Here is a 5,409-nt window from a genome sequence, read left to right as displayed (position 1 = left end):
GCGGGGCGCCGGTGTGCGCGTCCATGGGTGGGTGGCAGGGCGCCGGCGCCGGCGCGCGCGGGGCGTAGGACGAGGAAAGGAGAGAGTGCGGCGCGAGCGCTCGAGTGTGCCGCGCGCTGTAGCTGGCGCCCGAAATACGCCACACGTAAGTGTTTTCAACCGCGCGCCCAACCCGTTATAGCGCGCGCGCCGTTTTTGCGCGCCCGCTGGAGCGACCCGCCGTGTTGCGCGCGCGCTAAAACGGCCTAATTTGCGGCGCGGCGCTAGTTTAGCGCGGCTGTTGGAGATGCTCTGAGAATAAGATTGATGAAAACTTGAGGGTTGGTCCACTCCATCCTCGTCATTCTTTTCACTGATTGCCTGTTCTTTCAAATCACTAGATGACCCGGTTGCGCCAATGGCGCAAGAAGCGAATTAGAAAGAATGTTAGTAGTGAGTAAGTAGGAGATGTACTCTCTCCATTCCTAAATATAATTTTTTTTAGAGATTTCAAATGGACTACAACATACAAATTTATAGACATATTTTAGAGTGAAGATTCACTCATGTTGCTTTGTATGCAATCCCTTGTTGGAATCTCTAAAAAGACTTACATTTGAGAACAGAGGGAGTAGATGACAATGCAATGTGAATTGTATTACAGATAGTAGACTAACTTAGATCAGTTTTCAAGTGAAAAAAAATACAATGTTCAGAAAAGCGAGTAAGTTAGGGCCTGTTCTGATCTCCTCCCACTCTAAACTTCTGAAAAATTCTGACCGAAGCCTGGCCGAACGGAATAGCTTCTCGAAGCTGCACTCCAGGAAGCCACGATGGGCTGCAGTCCATTTTTTTGAAGCGACCGATTCCCCGCTTCACGTATTTGTGAATCGGAAGCTGCAGTTATTTACAGCCGGATTGCCACCGCCAAGAAAAACGGTTCGCTCCTCACCTCCAACTCGCTCGATCCCGCAGGAAACCCCTCGCTCACAACTCCCTTCCCCTCGTTCTCCTCTGCAACCCTAGCGCCGCCGTTCCGGCCACCACGCTCGGCAGCCCCCGTCGCCGGCCAAATCGCCCCCTGTGACTACAGATCCGGCCGCCCCGGTCTATTTCCCGCCGGATCCCATCTTCGCCGCCGTCCGACGCGCCTGCTGCAAGGAGCTGCGCCCCCATGTCTCAGAGGAGCTACACCCCGACGCCATTGACACCCGAGCGACTCTCCCAAGCTAGGAGCGGCACCAGGACGACCACGCCCAGCTCGTTTCTCTCTTTTTTTGGCCTGTTTGCAGTTTAGCCCGAAATGGACTGCTTCCAGCCGGCCCAAGGTGGCAAGAAGCTGGGCTTCACCGCCCCCGTTGGGCTGCCAGCTCACCCAGGTGCTGGGGAGAAGCTGCCTCGCTCCAGAACACTTTGCTTCACTCCACGTGAAGTGAGAAGTGAGGCTAGAAGCTGGATATGAGAAGCTTTTGAGAAGCTAGCAAGTCTCCGAACAGGCCCTTAGTGTGGATATGACGACAGATACAATTTATCAAACTTTGCTGATAGCAGTACATGTAGTAGAATGACATAGATCGGTTTACAGAAACACTTATATGGAGGCAGCCTCACAGCTCATTTAGGCATCTTCTTAGTCTGATTGCGGCATTCAAAGGGTGTGAATGTACAAACAGGGTGTCATTGCATTGTCTGATAATGCTTGCATAGTACACTTCCACAGGTACTTAAGCGTGACGCTTCCACTGTTAAACCATTTGGCACAACCCATATAGCTATTACATTCAGAATATCTTTGCTTTCATTGGTCCATATGCCACACTTGTAGAACCAAATATCAGGGGAATCACCAACAAGATAGTTGTTGTTCTCTAGCATGCAATAAGGACTCAGGATGTCTTCCATCAGCACTGGCACATAACAAAACAAAGATGGAACAAAGGAACTACATGTGAGTACAAGACAAGCAAAACTCAAAATTAGCAGCATGGTGACAATGAATTACAGTGGGAAGACCACCAGCAATATACAGAGCTAGCATGATATTAATGCCTCAAGGGATCAGATAATTAATCATTGGCAACAAAAGAACCTACTGCCACTTTATATGGAACAAAAAAATGATTATTATGGTGAGAGCAGAATAACATGAAGTTGTAATGTGCAGCCAACAACTGCAGCTATCTGTATAAGCTACTGCTACTTGACAATCTATATTGACAGAAATATTTGCGAAGTCATTCTAGTCTATCTTAAGTGAAAACATGCTTATAAGGCATCCTTAATTCTCTCTGTTGTTCAGTTTCCTTTTGATGTCACTTTATTCATATGGCAAGTATGGGTTTAATCATCAGTAGACGGAAACTTTGTGTGAATCAAAATACCAAGTTTAGTATGGGAACTATAGTTTCTCCATATGTCATTACTTCAAGACAAAGCATGTTATTCACACCCACTTAGAATCATAGTTTCCAGTAAACTTTCCATACAGCAATATCAATAAAAAGGCTTTTGTTCTTTACCTTTGATAGAAGAGGCAACTGGCTGAGGCTGCCCTAGCATGAGGTCAAACTGTCGATTGCGGAGCTGAAGCACTATTGAAAATAATTACATCACCTGCTCGATGTACAAATAACCATTATATCATATATCATATTTTACGGTTAAAACGGCAAAAAGAGTAGAGAACGGCAAAAGGGAACCACACAATTTAGTCAACAAACTAAGTTTAGAGGCACAAATGTATGATGGAGCGCACGACCAAAATGGATAGATTTTGGTCGTGCGCTCCATCATACATTTGGTCCTGCCTATGACTTCTTGAGGTGCAAACGGGTCATCTATCCATTTTACGATGTGTCCGGATGATTCTGTAGTTGCGCCCTTATGGAAGTCTTCAACACTTAAGAAAAACAAATTAGAATAAATTTGCTATACATACAGGGTTAATCAAATAAAACATTAGGTATGTTTCTCTTAAAAAGCAATATATGTTTTAATAGTAGGAACAAAAACTGTTAGCTGAATTGAATATAGAGCTCACTTGTTATAGCTGCAACTGAGTTAACTCAACAGTACAGAACATATAAATACAAAAAAGTGAAGAAAGAATGCATGAATTTTATGTGGATAGGTTTTGGTCGTGCGCTCCATCATACATTTGGTCCTGCCTATGACTTCTTGAGGCGCAAACGGGTCATCTATCCATTTTACGGTGTGTCCGGATAATTTTGTGCGAGAACTCTCAACTTATACCCAGTGTCCTTCTCCAGGTCTTCTATCTCTTGGCGTAAACGATTTTCCTAAGAACAAATCAGCTATCTAACATATTTAATCCAATTATCAACACCAAAAAAGAAAAGGTAGAGAGACTAAGGCTACCCTCTGAAGATAAGAACTATTTGTAGTTGCGTCCTTATGGAAGTCTTCAGCACTTAAGAAAAACAAATTAGAAGAAATTTGCTATACATACAGGGTTAATCAAATAAAACATTAGGTATGTTTCTCTTAAAAAGCAGTATATGTTTTAATAGTAGGAATCAAAACTGTTAGCTGAATCTACACTACCAAGGAAGCCAAACTATTATCAATACATTGACTTTTTATAGCTGCAACTGAGTTAACTCAATAGTACAGAACATATATAAATACAAAAAAGTGAAGAAAGAATGGATGAATTTTATAAATTTCCTTGAATCTACACTACCAAGGAAGCCAAACTATTATCAATACATTGACTTTTTTTTGAACGGACAATACACTGACTAAGCAATCAAAATGTACTTGTCAACATTTAATCTGTATGTTAAAATAAAGGCATGTGTACTCTTATTTGGATCATAGAAAACCTGCCATGACTACCTGTATGCTATTTCCAAAAATGATATCAAAACTACTTTGCAAGCTATTCTGTTTTATTTCTACAAATGTACAGAAGAGGATCAATTACTTTGGTTCTATTAGGTACCAACTTTTTTCTTTCCTTCACATAGAAAAAAACCTAGTCAGCTGAATCATGACCACCTTCAATTTTTTATATGTACACAAGAGCACCCACAAAAATATTTATATTCTCCACAAGAGATAAAAGTACCCGGTTCTGACTTTTATAGTCACCACATTCAGTCACTTGAGTATTTGCCCGTTCGGCTGGTATATAGATACATTAAGAAATACCATGAAGCCACCGGAGGTCCTCTTGAGCTGATCAAGAGGAGTTGCTTATTTTTTGGCATTTGCGAGGTGTTTTTGCCAATCAATACAACTTAATGAGATAAATAAAATGGTATCTGACATAGTGACAGTGAGCAGTCATAACTTAGTCCTTTTTTAGAAGCATTCCAAGCAAATAGACAAATGAATGAATGCAAAGAATAGGAGGGGACCCGACCTTTTAGTCCTAGCTGATCCTATATTCTCAGTGGAAAATAAACCGACCCTTCTTCCTTGTTACCGCAACGCAATCAAATGGGATTAATAGGTCAAGATAACTACTAAATATTACTTACTCATGGATGTATCTAAGAGAAATCCAAATTGCCTCTAGAACAACCCATAAGGAATAGACGCGAAGGAAAATCCTGGCAATACATGATTAACTAACCATGGCCTAGCAAAAGTAAACTGACCATATTGTATATCTCACTGCTGATCTGTGGCAAGCGACCAACCACGATCATCGAAATTTCAGGCATTTATTTCTATTCACATGCTCCAACTGAATGATTTCAGTGAGGATACTGTATAAACAAGATGTGCATCTTATATATTTACTCTTGCAAAATTCTAATGATATACATTAGTGTTATTTTTTTACAACAATAATAGATGATTTCTGCGGAAAAAAAAGGTAAACCACTACAAAGACATTGTTAGATTACTATGGAAGTATCAAGACGACTCAAAAATGCCAAGTCACAGTTGGTACTGGTATCAGTCCAATCCGAGGGAAGAAATAAATTGGAGAAACTTCTCTGTTCTGTACGGAGAATCACAAACCAGAAAATAATGCATCCCCTTCTTATAAAATGACCTGTACTTGCATACCTGCACCAATAGATAATGAACACATGTGAAGTCACTTTTAGAACCGCATAAATGGCTAAAGGCAACAAAAATGAATTAAATTAAGTGGATCTACCGCAGATTCATTTACCATAGGGGCTCATCTCCGCACCAAAAAAGAAGGCAGATGTCCCATTTTCTGCATCTACAGCCAGTACCAACAAAAGGTGAGATGCATGTTGCACAGAGTAGTAATGCATCAGGCTTCATGAGGCGTTTTCTGCATCTACAGCCAATACCAACAAAAGGTGAGATCCATATTGCACAGTAGTAATGAATCAGGCCACATGAGGAGGGAATCAACAGGACTAAAAGGTACCATGCGTGATGAGCTCCGGGAATCAGCAGGTCACCCTAGGGTGGACGGAC

At 41.7% G+C, this 5,409-nt stretch overlaps 1 long non-coding RNA gene across 1 annotated transcript; it reads right to left on the bottom strand.

The window, feature by feature from the left end:
* Positions 1-1,596: 1,596 nt before the first annotated feature.
* Positions 1,597-2,558, bottom strand: LOC119315886. The gene is made up of 2 exons (XR_005152806.1): positions 2,499-2,558; positions 1,597-1,886 (listed from the first exon to the last, which is right to left on the bottom strand). It is a non-coding gene; the product is annotated as an uncharacterized LOC119315886 (long non-coding RNA).
* Positions 2,559-5,409: the final 2,851 nt, after the last annotated feature.

The sequence above is a fragment of the Triticum dicoccoides genome, chromosome 6A, assembly GCF_002162155.2.
Source record: "Triticum dicoccoides isolate Atlit2015 ecotype Zavitan chromosome 6A, WEW_v2.0, whole genome shotgun sequence".
Classification (NCBI taxonomy): Eukaryota; Viridiplantae; Streptophyta; class Magnoliopsida; order Poales; family Poaceae; genus Triticum; species Triticum dicoccoides.
The sequence above is the reverse complement of the archived record's forward strand: the minus strand, read 5'-3'. Positions and strand labels throughout refer to the sequence as shown.